This window comes from Cyclopterus lumpus, chromosome 1, assembly GCF_009769545.1.
Source record: "Cyclopterus lumpus isolate fCycLum1 chromosome 1, fCycLum1.pri, whole genome shotgun sequence".
Taxonomy (NCBI): domain Eukaryota; kingdom Metazoa; phylum Chordata; class Actinopteri; order Perciformes; family Cyclopteridae; genus Cyclopterus; species Cyclopterus lumpus.
Window position 1 is genome coordinate 25168048 of NC_046966.1, and position 13573 is coordinate 25181620.

Sequence of the window (13573 nt, forward strand, 5' to 3'; positions counted from 1 at the left end):
CAAATGCTCATAAATATTAGGAAGTATTTGATTAAACAAGATTTTTCAATCAAGAAAAAGGCGCCTAATCAAAGCTGTCTGGTTAATTTACACCTTGTGTTGATTTCCTCGCTCGCTCGTGTAACTCAAAGTTGCATTGACGCCTCCTCCTCTCTCTCTTTTCTCCCTTCAGCTCTCCATCTGAGGTTCCTCTCGTTGGGTGAAGGAACCGCTCGCTGGGACAACAAAGAAAGAAATCCGATCCGATTGGACCACCACCAGGATAGCGGAAGACTCGATATTTTAAAAAGGGAGACACCGTCGATGCGTCTGAAGAACTATTCTGACTCATTGAGGACCATCTTGGACGTCCTCCCCCTCCCCTGTTCCTCTCTCTGGAGTTCAGTTCATCTACTAAAGTAGAGGTGAGTGTTGTTCCATCCCACCGAGCCGTGAGGTTCCTAATGATTCCGGTTCTTTGGGCTTGACGGGCCTTGGCAGCGGCATGTGAAAAGGGGATTTGGAATGGTATGACCACGCTAGCCTGGCCGGGCGAAGCGGGGGTCTCCGTTGCCATAGCAGCAGGTGCTGATCCATATGCATGACTAGGATGAGGGTTTTTTATTGGGAAGTCTTCGATGTATCTCCACCGATCCGTCTGCTTCGATGGAGACGGATCGGCGTCTTCGGCTCGGTGTCGGTGTCGAGGTCGAGTTGAAGTTTTGTGCTGCCGTGATGCTCGATGACGGTATTCGCTTACATTTGCATCTATCTATCTATCTCTACCCATATCTACCCATATTTATGCCAATATCCTGTAGTTATTTTGCCTTTTTGGTTGAGCGTTCTCTTCGATTTGGTCCCACTTGTGTTCTTGTTGACATCCTTCAATGCATCCGTGGGCAACGTCCTAGTTCTGCAGGCGAGGAACCGGATCGTATTCATCTGTTGTCGTTAAAATTAGAAACTCCAGTTTATAATCTGCATTTTACCTTCTGTGCTGAAACCTTCCAGCCTGCTTTAAATTCTCTTAATGAACACCTCCCTAATGAGAACGGAGGTCCACTCATTAGGGGACCCCAGGGTTCCCCTATTTATTATTTTACATCGGACAATTAATGAGTAATTAAAAATAAATGAAACTTCAGGGATTTAATAATATATCATCCACTCGTACATGCTCTAAACACAACTCTAATAATAAAGACAAGAGCTCCCATGAATTTTCTTTACTAAATACTATTTTTATATTTAATATTTACTAGAGACTTAAAAGGTTTAAACAGTCAGCTCCATCATTACTAAATATTATTCTTCCTAAAAAGTGATCCCTAAGCTTTTTAAATGGTGCTGTTGGTTAACTTAATTTAATAATAAATGGCGTGGCGTGGCGTGGCGTGGCGTGGCGAGGCGTGGCGTGGCGTGGCGTGGCGTGGCGTGGCGTGGCGTGGCGTGGCGTGGCGTGGCGTGGCGAGGCGTGGCGTGGCGTGGCGTGGCGTGGCGTGGCGTGGCGTGGCGAGGCGTGGCGTGGCGTGGCGTGGCGAGGCGTGGCGTGGCGTGGCGTGGCGTGGCGTGGCGTGGCGTGGCGTGGCGTGGCGTGGCCCACTTCCACAGTGACTGAAGCAGGCGGTTTTCATCCCACCGTTTTATTCGTTTTATTCTCGGGGGAAAAGAACGTTCTCTTACATCATCGCCTCTTCAGCTGGTCGACTAGTAATTGAGCTCCGTGGGAAACGTGTGAATCAATTTCATGCTTTTTGAACTCCTGCATAATTCGTGCAGTTTACCGTTCATACAATTTGTATTATTACCTTTCCTGCATCTCTTTTGGTTACTTACATTTAGAACCCTAACCTTTAATGTTGACATACTGTTTATATATATTTAAACACTGTATATTATCCATCCTTTGCTCTGCTCAGATGCTAACCAACATGTCGTTGTCTCGGTACCCGTTAAGGTGGAGAAACATGTACTAAGATGGGATTTACTTAAAATGGCGTAAAAGTCAGTGATTTTAAAGTAGTATAATTAATGTAGTTTGAGTCTTTTAGCTGGTTCACGTCCACCTGAGAGGCCTTTGGATAAAGCACCCGAGGCATCAGAATATTCTCCCCGCATGACGCCGGTCATCATCTCGATGAAGGCCAAGATCTATGCGCTCGTTAACATATTTGTGAACCGTATTGACGGATCTGTGTAGTTCCCTCACCCGTGGGACCTCCAGGTAATCGAGATCCTGACGTGACTCGATCAAAGGTTTCATCCGGCCGGAGGCGGAGTGGAGGTCACTCGGCGCTCGACGCCTTGCTGTAAATCTGTGTGTGTTCTGTCAATCTTTAGAATCTACCTTTTTTAAGAATGTTTTTCTTTATTAATCAAAGCCTAAATTATGTAAATGATGCTGCGATACTCATTTTGCAAGATATAATTGGGTGTAGTTTCTTCTGCTTTGTAGCTACAAATTCCTTTTTTTACTCTCCGAGAAAGCGGACATAAATATTTTCAGAATATTCGTATTGCAGAGACCATTTAAAAAAAAAAAATATTATTTTCTTTTGAAAAAAACAAAACTAGGAAGGTTTTATTCATTCGGTAAAATAATCGGTTTTGAGAGTTCAACTGCAGTGTAGGAGGTCACCTCTCGGCAACTTCTATCAAACTTAATATTCTGGAAAATATAACATGATTATAACATGATCCAGAAAAGGGAAGTCCTCTCATGGTTGGTAGTATAGGAATGTGTGTGAAGTCCACCCCACCTCTCGAAGCCTTGCTGTTCACCTCACATCTTCCCGATCACCATGGCGATAGCTCGGTCTGACTTCTACCAATCAGCCGCTCCCTCACAAGACGTCTCTTTTCTTTTCCCATTCGTCACTCGGCCTCGTTGTGAGCAGAACATCTCAACACCAAGCGAAGCTTCACGGGTCGTTACCTGCTGCTTGTTTGTCTCCAGTCCAACGCTACTGTACCTTTAAGAGCCTTTGAGTGACACGTCACCGGAGGAGACTCTTGAGTAATACGTCTTTAAGTCGAAGGGAAGTCCTAGAGACCTTCTGAGTGATGCATCTTCAGCCCGCTGATATATTAACAGATCAGCTGATTTGACTGAGAAATCAATCAAAGCGGTGAAGGATGGAATCCACTTAATTGGATTCCGCTTTAGCACAACTTGGCGACAGAGGGTGTGTGTGTGTGTGTGTGTGTGTGTGTGTGTGTGTGTTGGTTAGACTCCTGTATTCATTAGCAGCTGCTTCTAATGTTGTCTATAGATTATTTTATGGCCGTGGTTAAATGTGGAAAATAATGCCGTTTGTGGCGCTTGCTTTGTGTCGGGAGTATTTCAGGGCCCGCTCTACAATAAGCCCCCCCCCCCCTAGGAGGTCAGGCTAATCTGTTTCATCACCCCTTCATCCCTCAATCCATCCGATCCCCACTGTTCCCCCTCCATCCGGCTGGTCTGGAGTACCAGGGCTCTACCAGGGCTCTTTGAACGCAGGGAGAGGCGATGGAAGGCGGCCAAGCAAACAGCCGCCCACCATCCCCCCCCTACTCGCACACACATAGACACACTTGTGATTGTCATCAGAAGCCCCCCCCCCCTCCCTTTCACCTGGGATGTTCCCCCTCTTCCGGCCCCTTGTGGCGATGCTCAGTTCCAACCGGAGGGAGCTGGAGTTCAGCCACCCTGCAATCGATCCACAATCCTGGATACTCCTGCCTCGTGGAGCGCCTGTTGATATGGAGGTAAAGAGGAGGGGGGAGGGGGCGGTGTGTGTACATTAGCCATGCTAATCTCATTAGTGCGGCCTTGATTGAATCCTGTAGGATTCTGCCGCCGCTGCCAGGAGAGACGGAGGAGCTGGTGTATCATTAAAGGGTCGACGGGGATGAAGAGGAACATGGGAAGAAAAGGAGAAGACAGCGATACCAAAAACTATCTTTGGTGAAAACAGGGTTTCGTTAGAGGGCGAGGTTGATGAGAAAGAAAGTGTTTAATAAAACTAAAGAAAATAAGCTTTACACTGCAGAATATGATACAAAGGAACAAGAAATGCATCATCTCTACTTGCCCAATTTACAGCAGCAATGCTTAGAAACACGGCGTTAGGAGCTAAACAAGCGCATCAAGCAAACACACTCATACACAATTAAACAGGACGAAGTTGCAAACAACCTCATCAGGAGGGAAGGGGAGCGTGACTGGCTCGCCACGAGCATTTCAACAGACGTGGAAGAAAATCTGAAATTCAGGAGAGGGAATTGTTGGCTTCCTCAAACCAAATGTCTGAAACCGCCTCAGCCGGATCCTCTTTGAGGCGAAGAAGCCGACGCCTCCGGATGCCTGAGCTCCTCCCCCTTCTCCCTCGCTTGGGGGCAGTGACTCACTCCACCCCCCCCCCCCCCCCCCCCCCCCCCTTCTCCGGATTGGGGCACTCCGCTGTTTTCCAGGCAGAGAACCAAGGTCTCAGCCTCAGGGGGAACCGGCTCTTATCTACACCGCTTCACACTCGGCTGGCAACAACACCACATCGTCTGCAAAAGAGCGGAGATTTGGGTCGAGTGACGTCTACCGGAGCCCGAGACGGAAGTCGCTCTTGGTTGCCGGGCGGCGTGCACGTGAGCCTCACCGCCGTGCCCCATCTGGCTAGCTCACGGCCGACTGTACCACCGCTGGCATCGAGCACGTCTCCATGTTGACTCAAGATGATCCATCAAGCAGACCTCACACCCCCCCCCCCCCTCAAAGTTAACTCTCTTCTCACGTCTCTTGTTTCTTGTTCCTCTGTCACTTCATGGCAGTCTGTCCTGTTACAGCCTCCCATGTGAGAACATCTCACTAGACCGTCCTTACACACACACCATGTGTGTGTGTAAGGACGGTCTTGTGTGTGTGTGTGTGTGTGTGTGTGTGTGTGTGTGTGTGTGTGTGTGGGGGTGGGTGGGTGGGTGGGTGGGTGTTCTTTGTCCCGGACATTATTAATAGATGCATAGCTTCTTGATGGGTTTTAATGGTACACTTGTTTAAATTAGGCCCAGAAGACAGGACCAGCGTATTGGAACAAGTGCTGTAGCCCGTAGAGTCTCACTCTAGTTGACTCTCTGTTCTTCTTCCTCGCGGTGTCACTTCTTCTTTCCTTTTCCTCTTATGCATGCCTTCTTCTTAGATGTGTTGTATCTTTCCTTTTCAACCATTCCCCCTTTTTCACTTGTGTTGCTTTTGCCACTTTTTGCATGTGTTGCTTTTCCTCGTCGTCAGAAACATCCGAAAAGTCCAAAGACGTCTTCCCGACCGCTCAACAGACCCGTCTCTGCTAATGCGTCCTTTCCCCTTTCATTTCCATCGTCCTCGGTCTCCTGACTCCTTCCCCCTTCACCACTTTACGTTGTCTCTTTTCATTTAGCTCACTTTGTCACACAGATGACCTTTCCGGGCGCTCCGTCTCCCCTTCGCCGTTCTCTCCCGTCCTTCACCTGTCTTGGGATCTGTTTTGCGTGTCTCCGTCTCAGGTGCATTCCTTTTGATATCTTCCACTTTCTCTTTGTGTGTCTTCCCTTCTGTCCAGAGGTCAGTGCAGGGCTCCGCAATCTCCCCGTCAAGGGGCCTCCAGTCCTGGCTTCACTGGGTCCGGAGTTTTTCTCAAGTGAAAGATAAAATGACATATTTCAGATGTATGATGTCCGATGGCGTTTTGGACATTGTGAGAGCCGGCTGTCCTCTCTGTGTCCTCGTCCACCTTTCAACACATTCATATGGACGTATATGGACGACACGTTATCTACGACGGCGTATTGCAATCTTTGACCGTGCACATTATTCTCACGTAAACAAATGTGCACTTAGTTACTCTGCACATCATTCTGTATCTTTAATGGAATTCATTATTTTTGTCGTCTTATTAATGTAAACCCAACACCAAGAGTTCCTGGGTTCCCAGATTTAAAAAACAGAAGGCCAGCTCCAAGTCTTCTGCAGGTCTTCGTTCATTGGAGGTCTTGTGAGGTCCATGTAATGTGAAGTTGGAGCCAATGGGAGTTCAGGTGGAGGTGGAGGAAACGAAATGAGGAAGGAAATGTCAATGCGATCAATCACAATATATACAAATATAGAGTAAATGTCACTTTCTATACATTAGTAGTGCAAAGGCCCACTGGATCAGTTCTGACCCCTCACAGTCTAACGTTAACCATCAGCGTGTCAATAAAGTTTTATCCAGTAGAACACGTGATCAGTAGAACATGTGACTTTGTAAACAACCAATCAGTGTTTAGACCACCAGGAGAAGAGCTAGTAACGTTAGCAGCACCGCTAACGGAGAACCAGCGGAGGTTCTCTTCAGTTACATGATGATGCATTCGGGCTCCGCTCAGTGAACATGAGTACTGGCTGAAGGTGAATGATAACATTCTCATGATGCGTTCAGGTGTAATCTAGTAAAATGTATTGTTGGTGATGAACTAGAATAAATCAGATGTTTCCACATGAATACAAAACAGATATTAGAGATGAATTATGAGCTGTTTACAAAACCTCGTTAAAAATACTAATTAAAAGACGTGTTTATAAATGACTCCAACCAAGTTGTCCTCATTGTCTCTCCTTCATTATCTCTCCATGTTCCTCCTCTCTCCTCCTCCTCTTCTGTGTTCCCCCTGTTCCTCCTCTCTCCTCCTCTTCTGTGTTCCTCCTCTCTCCTCCTCCTTTTCTGTGTTCCCCCTGTTCCTCCTCTCTCCTCCTCTTCTGAGTTCCTCCTCTCTCCTCCTCCTTTTCTGTGTTGCCCCTGTTCCTCCTCTCTCCTCCTCTTCTGTGTTCCCCCTGTTCCTCCTCTCTCCTCCTCTCTTCATTCCCCCTGTTCCTCCTCCTCTCTTCATTCCCCCTCTTCCCCCATTAATGATCCTCCCAGAGTTCTCTCAATCTGTTTCTCTCTTTCATCCGGTTCCATCCCTCTCTCATTTCAGAGAAAGCATATAACTCACATGTGAGCTCCTCCTCCTCCTCCTTCTCCTCCTCCTCCACCTCCTTCTCATGTCTTTATGTGATGTATTATATCACGGTGGTAAACTGGTGGACTCCGGTGCGATGGCTCAATATTATCCATCGTGCACACGTCAGTGTTAATAAACCACCGTAACGTGTGCGTTAATTACATTAAACGTTATTTACATTAAACGTTATTTACATTAAACATTGATTACATTAAACATTGATTACATTAATCCAAGATGGCGGATTGTTGCTCCATTCACTAAAGCAGTCGTTTGCAACCTTTTTTCAGTGATATATAAAAATTCATTAAACTATTTTGAAAGGATTTTTTAATGGATGCTAATTTTAAATCTATTTTTTAGTGCCTTCACGTACTGCCATAATAAAAAATAAATATATATATACATGACATTTTCTATTCATTACATTCTGAAGGTGTTACAGTTTTTCTCCATTGTTTTGATGCATTGTCGTTAACGACTGCTTTGTTCTGAGTCAACCTCATCATGTGACACAAAGTGACCAAAGTGACACAAAGTGACACAAAGTGACACAAAGTGACACAAAGCGACACAAAGTGACACGTTACAACACGGTCATACGGTTACGTTTAGGGAAATGATGTCATCAAAGTAACAATAACCACGGGAGTGACAGGCGAGGATCATGTTTTCATCTCCCGTCTTCACTTCCTGGTTCGACACGACGGTGATGCGTGTGAATTGTGTTGGTGAGATTAAATACAAACACCTGCCACATTTTTTTTCTATCTCTATGGTGTTCGAGAATATTAGGCCAGAAGGCGCCTCGGTTCACGGCGGCGGCGGCAGATGCTCGTCTCTCATTGGTCCTTTACGCCGGACTTCATGTTGGCTGTTTGAGTGACAGGTTTTGGTAGCGCTGCACGTCTTGTGAAGAACGTTCAGACGGTCGAAATCAGGCATGGTGGGCGTCGGCCTCCAGGGTTTCTTCCATCCTCCTAACGAGGGGGGGGGGGGGGGGGGGGGGGGGGGGGGGGGCAGAAGAGAAATGTTGCATCTGTAAAAAAGACAAATCTCACTCGTTCCCGTCTGCAGAATCCTTCAGAAAGAGCTGGAGGGGTTTCGGGCCCCGGCGGAGAGGCGGAGAGACGGCGCTGGCTGGACACGCCCACAAGGAAACCTTCACGCCCGCTCTCATTTACATAATTGAGCGCGTTAGTTCGGAGGTCAACGTTTAAAAAGAAATCACAATTAAGCGCCGCGTCCAGCCGAGCGTGACGGACACGTCTCGTCCTGACGGAGCGACGCCTTCACGGATGTTTCCTCTTGTTCGGAGCGCAATTAGCCGTCAGGTTGACATCTGGCGAGCGGGTGCTTTAACTACTCAATCTGTCGGGGGGGGGGGGGGGGGGGGGGGGGGGGGCGGGGCTTGTTGGAAAACAACAGGCGGCGTGGGCCCGATGCCGCCCGCCGCCAGAGGCCAAACACCCCGACGGTGAGTGACGGCACGCAGATGGAGACGTTATTGATGAAAACCGGCTGAAATAGAGATTTTATTTTTATACTTTTGAATAAGTTGGACGCATGGAGAGCGATAACGTAACAATACAACACGGATTTAAAGAATAATAATACAAAAAGGAAATTATGTTGTTGTCATATTCAAATTAAATTTAGATTTTTTTTTCTTTATTCAATTTATTGACACAGCACCAATTATTATTATTTTTTTTTTACAAATATACAATAAAATCTAAATAAAATAGCAGGGCATATTACATTTAATAATTTAAATAATGAATTCAAATGAAAGTGTATAAGTTTACACGATGCAGGCCTGTCCAAGAAGAGCTCTGTTCTCTCTAGGTAGTCATAACAACAACACACTGACTGCACCCGTATTAAATATTCATGCGTTCACAGCGTGATCTGATACTTTAAATAAAAGTGAGCGCGACATGTAACGGGGGGGGGGGGGGGGGTGAAAGGTGACGTGGGGAACATGTTCGGCTCGAGAGACAGATTCATGATGCACTTCCTGTTTTTGAGTCCTGACCTTTAGATGTCTGCAGAGATGTACAGCAAATGATGAAAATACAACGACGAGAACATCGTGATGTCAGAAAGATTTAGCAAACAAGTCTGAATGTCACAAAGAGTGACGGAGTGACAGCTTTAGTGCTCTTCTGTGGAACAGAGGACACTTACTGTGACAGTTACCTCCAAGTTACCAGAAGAAGCCCGTAAGACACTTATTTAAATGACCAATTCAACCAGTCGTTTTTACACATAACCAGGGGGCGACTCCTCTGGTTGTATAGAAGTCTATGCTTCATGTGTTAAAGCTGCATTCTCTCTCCTGACCACCAGGGGGCGACTCCTCTGGTTGTATAGAAGTCTATGCTTCATGTGTTAAAGCTGCATTCTCTCTACTGACCACCAGGGGGCGACTCCTCTGGTTGTATAGAAGTCTATGCTTCATGTGTTAAAGCTGCATTCTCTCTACTGACCACCAGGGGGCGACTCCTCTGGTTGTATAGAAGTCTATGCTTCATGTGTTAAAGCTGCATTCTCTCTCCTGACCACCAGGGGGCGACTCCTCTGGTTGTATAGAAGTCTATGCTTCATGTGTTAAAGCTGCATTCTCTCTACTGACCACCAGGGGGGGACTCCTCTGGTTGTATAGAAGTCTATGCTTCATGTGTTAAAGCTGCATTCTCTCTACTGACCACCAGGGGGGGACTCCTCTGGTTGTATAGAAGTCTATGCTTCATGTGTTAAAGCTGCATTCTCTCTACTGACCACCAGGGGGGGACTCCTCTGGTTGTATAGAAGTCTATGCTTCATGTGTTAAAGCTGCATTCTCTCTACTGACCACCAGGGGGGGACTCCTCTGGTTGTATAGAAGTCTATGCTTCATGTGTTAAAGCTGCATTCTCTCTACTGACCACCAGGGGGCGACTCCTCTGGTTGTATAGAAGTCTATGCTTCATGTGTTAAAGCTGCATTCTCTCTCCTGACCACCAGGGGGCGACTCCTCTGGTTGTATAGAAGTCTATGCTTCATGTGTTAAAGCTGCATTCTCTCTCCTGACCACCAGGGGGCGACTCCTCTGGTTGTATAGAAGTCTATGCTTCATGTGTTAAAGCTGCATTCTCTCTCCTGACCACCAGGGGGGGACTCCTCTGGTTGTATAGAAGTCTATGCTTCATGTGTTAAAGCTGCATTCTCTCTACTGACCACCAGGGGGGGACTCCTCTGGTTGTATAGAAGTCTATGCTTCATGTGTTGAAGCTGCATTCTCTCTACTGACCACCAGAGGGCGACTCTTCTGGTTGTATAGAAGTCTATGCTTCATGTGTTAAAGCTGCTCATATATGTCAAATAGGTCTCTGTAAAAAAATAAAGAGTGCACTCCAGAATAATATTTTATTAATGAATTCATTCTCCAGTTGATGAAACTCATATCCATTCGTCAGGGACAGAACAACAACAACAACAACAACAACACAAGTGCATAACGTTATCCATCAAGCTAACTAACAGGTGGGTCATAAGGACCCTAATAGGACATGGAGGCCTTCACCCATCTCACGTTCTCATCTGCAGTTCATTAAAAACAATCGACATTCTGTAACGACGGCTCCTGAATGAATAAACACCGGTGGCTCCGCCCATAAACACCGTCAGGGCGCCGTTATTTTGACCGGAAAAGGTCACTTTGGGAACCCGGAGACGGGGTCCACTCATACGTTTAATAACCGTCTGCTACCAGCTGTCAAGACATGAAGGTGCCACCTGGAACCGAATATGGTTCTTCAGAGTGATGCCATAGAAGAACCATTTCTGGTTCCACAAAGAACCTTTAAAACCAGGATTCTTTAAATAACCATTTCCTTAGATTGTTCTTCAAAGAACCTATAAAACCAGGATTCTTTAAATAACCATTTCCTTAGATTGTTCTTCAAAGAACCTATAAAAGTGATTCAAAGAACATTCAAAAGATGGTTCTTTAAGGGACCGTTTGTGGTTCCACAAAGAACCTTAAGAACCATTTACTTACATAGTTCTTCAAAGAACCTTCAATAAATGGTTCTTTAAGGCACCATATCTGGTTCCACAAAGAACCTTTAAAACCAGGGTTCTTTAAAGAACCATTTACTTAAATAGTTCTTCAAAGAACCTTCAATAAATGGTTCTTTAAGGCACCATTTCTGGTTCCACAAAGAACCTTTAAAACCAGGGCTTTAGTAGTAGAACCTATAAAGGTACCTCAAAGAACCTTCAACAAAATTCAATGGTTCTTGAGCTAAATAATGGTTCTTTGATTAACCAATTTATGTTAATATTTTCTCTTAAACAGCAAAACATTTCAATCAGGGTTCTGTTTTCTGTGATCTAGAAAATCATCTTTGACATGCACGGGGGGGGGGGGGGGGGGGGTTATGTTGCTATCTGCTCGCCTGGAAACGATGAGGTGAAAAGAGACTTGGAAAAAGGAGGAGAAGAGGAGGAAGAAGGTTTGCAGAGACAGGCAGGGAAAGAGGGAGGGAGGGAGGGAGGGGGGAGGGATGGGGGGGGGGGGGGTGACAGAAGGGTAGAATGAGAGACGTCCAGTAAATTGGAGAAGAAGATCATCCATCCAGATCTAATATGGACTGTGGATATCTGGGCTCATCGTACACAGCCTTTCAGCTACCACAGTGTGTGTGTGTGTGTGTGTGTGTGTGTGTGTGTGTGTGTGTGTGTGTGTCTCTCTCTCTCTGGCCTGCAGACTGCATGGCAGACAGGCAGTTGGAGAAAGTGTGTTCTTTAACGAGGTTCTGTGTCTCCGCGGTGAGCTTCCAGGACCTCGACATCCTGCGGATCTACTTTGTTTGTACAGTTGCTTCTCAACTAAGATTCATTTCACCAACGTTGGAGAACCCTGTGTGGAAAGAAGGAATACGTCACTGAATATGAAGGTTTGCCTTTTTAAAGTTTAAAGGACTTCTATGTAAGCTGATTGCTCACGTTGGTCTTTAGTGGGACCTTCTAAAAGAAATGTCGTCAATGAACGTTCCTGCAAACCACGGCATGAACAAGTTCCATGAATATGTTTCATATCCCTACGATGCCGCATGGTTAAGGTTGGTGAGAAGGAATATCACAATTTGAGTTAAAAAATAACAACTTATTGCAACAACCTAACGAGGTTTAATAAAAACCTCACGTGACCCGACCAGCGGACTCCCGGGTGAATGTCCTGTGTTTGTCTGACAGCAACGACCTGTGAGTGAACCGGAGTCGCTCGTTATTCTCATCATCATCACCCACGCATCTTTCCATAGGAACAACAGGATAAAACAACACCAGCCATCAGTCTCCCTCGTTCTTTACTTCCTCTTCCTCTTCCTCCTTTTGATTCTGTCTTTGAGAGTTTGTGTTGATCCCTCACCACCATGTTCCTGCTGGTTGGAAAAGGAAGTACATTGTGTGTGTGTCTTTCTTTAGAGGACACACAGAAATCCACATCAGAAAGAGGAAGCAGAAAAACACCCAAAGACGTCTTTTTGGATGATCCCTAAGTCCTTCGTGGTCTCCTTTCAGCTTTCATCAGCTGGCCTTCCCGGGGCTGGTCTCTTGCTTTCAGATCACACCACTCCCCAAAGTCCAGGCCTCTTCCTCTATCATCTTCCTCTGTTTTATCCCCCAACTCCATCTTCTGCTCTCGAAGGGACCCAGAGTCTCCCCTTGGCTCCTCCCCCGTCCCTGGCTCCTCCCTCCAGGGACCAGGCCTCCTGCGGTTCCTCCTCAAAGACAGGAACGTTCAAAGAGAACTGGTTAGTGTCGCTGCTGGGCGGAAACCTTTTGTGTCTCCATATTTAGTCATCTTTATTTGTTTTAGACAAATTAATGCTTTTAATTACTCTTTTTACATCATTTTTTAAAACATATTAAAAATCTTAAGATGTGTGAGAGAGAGAGAGAGAGAGATTTTTTTATTTATAGAGGAACATGACTCATGCTTACAATACTCTTTATATCATTTTAATATATTTTACTTTCCTATAACAACCATAGTTTAGTTGACCTTTTAAGGTACATGAGCACTTGATCTTTAATGATTAAAATCATAACTCAGATGGCAGTGTGGTTCTCCCAGAATGAATCAAATAATCAGGAAACACAACGTCCTCATAAGGATGTCGTTAGTGAAATATTCCGGTTGTGGTCTTCCTCGTGACTCTCTGGAGAAGATGGTTATGTTTGTTAACTACACGGATGTCAAACATCCTCCATGGAGGACACGTGAAATATTAAAGAGATTCAAAGTGTTTCTGGGATTGAAAGAAAATTGGCGCACATTTAATCAAACTTTTTTTTTTTTAAGTGCTGCAACTGTTGCAAAGATGCATCGAATAGTTTTAGTCCGACTTACTGACTTATTATCCATCTAAATAGTAAGAGAATACAAAATGTAGACGAACACACCTTGTGCAGAGTGACGGGTTCACTTCCACACACACACACACACACACACACACACACACACACACACACACACACACACACTCATGAGTGAAACATCTCACATACCAGAGAGGAGAGTGTAGGAAAAGGACATCGAGAGCAAAGAGTG

General features: G+C 45.7%; 1 protein-coding gene across 1 annotated transcript in view; it reads left to right on the forward strand.

Moving 5' to 3' along the window:
* The first annotated feature begins 233 nt into the window (after window positions 1-233).
* The window catches only part of LOC117743578 (protein phosphatase 1 regulatory subunit 29-like), a 102454-nt gene continuing 89114 nt past the window's right edge, over window positions 234-13573 (forward strand). Inside the window, exon 1 of the mRNA XM_034551240.1 lies at window positions 234-404. The gene's annotated coding sequence lies outside the window, so the exon portion shown is untranslated. The remainder of the gene's footprint in view (window positions 405-13573) is intronic.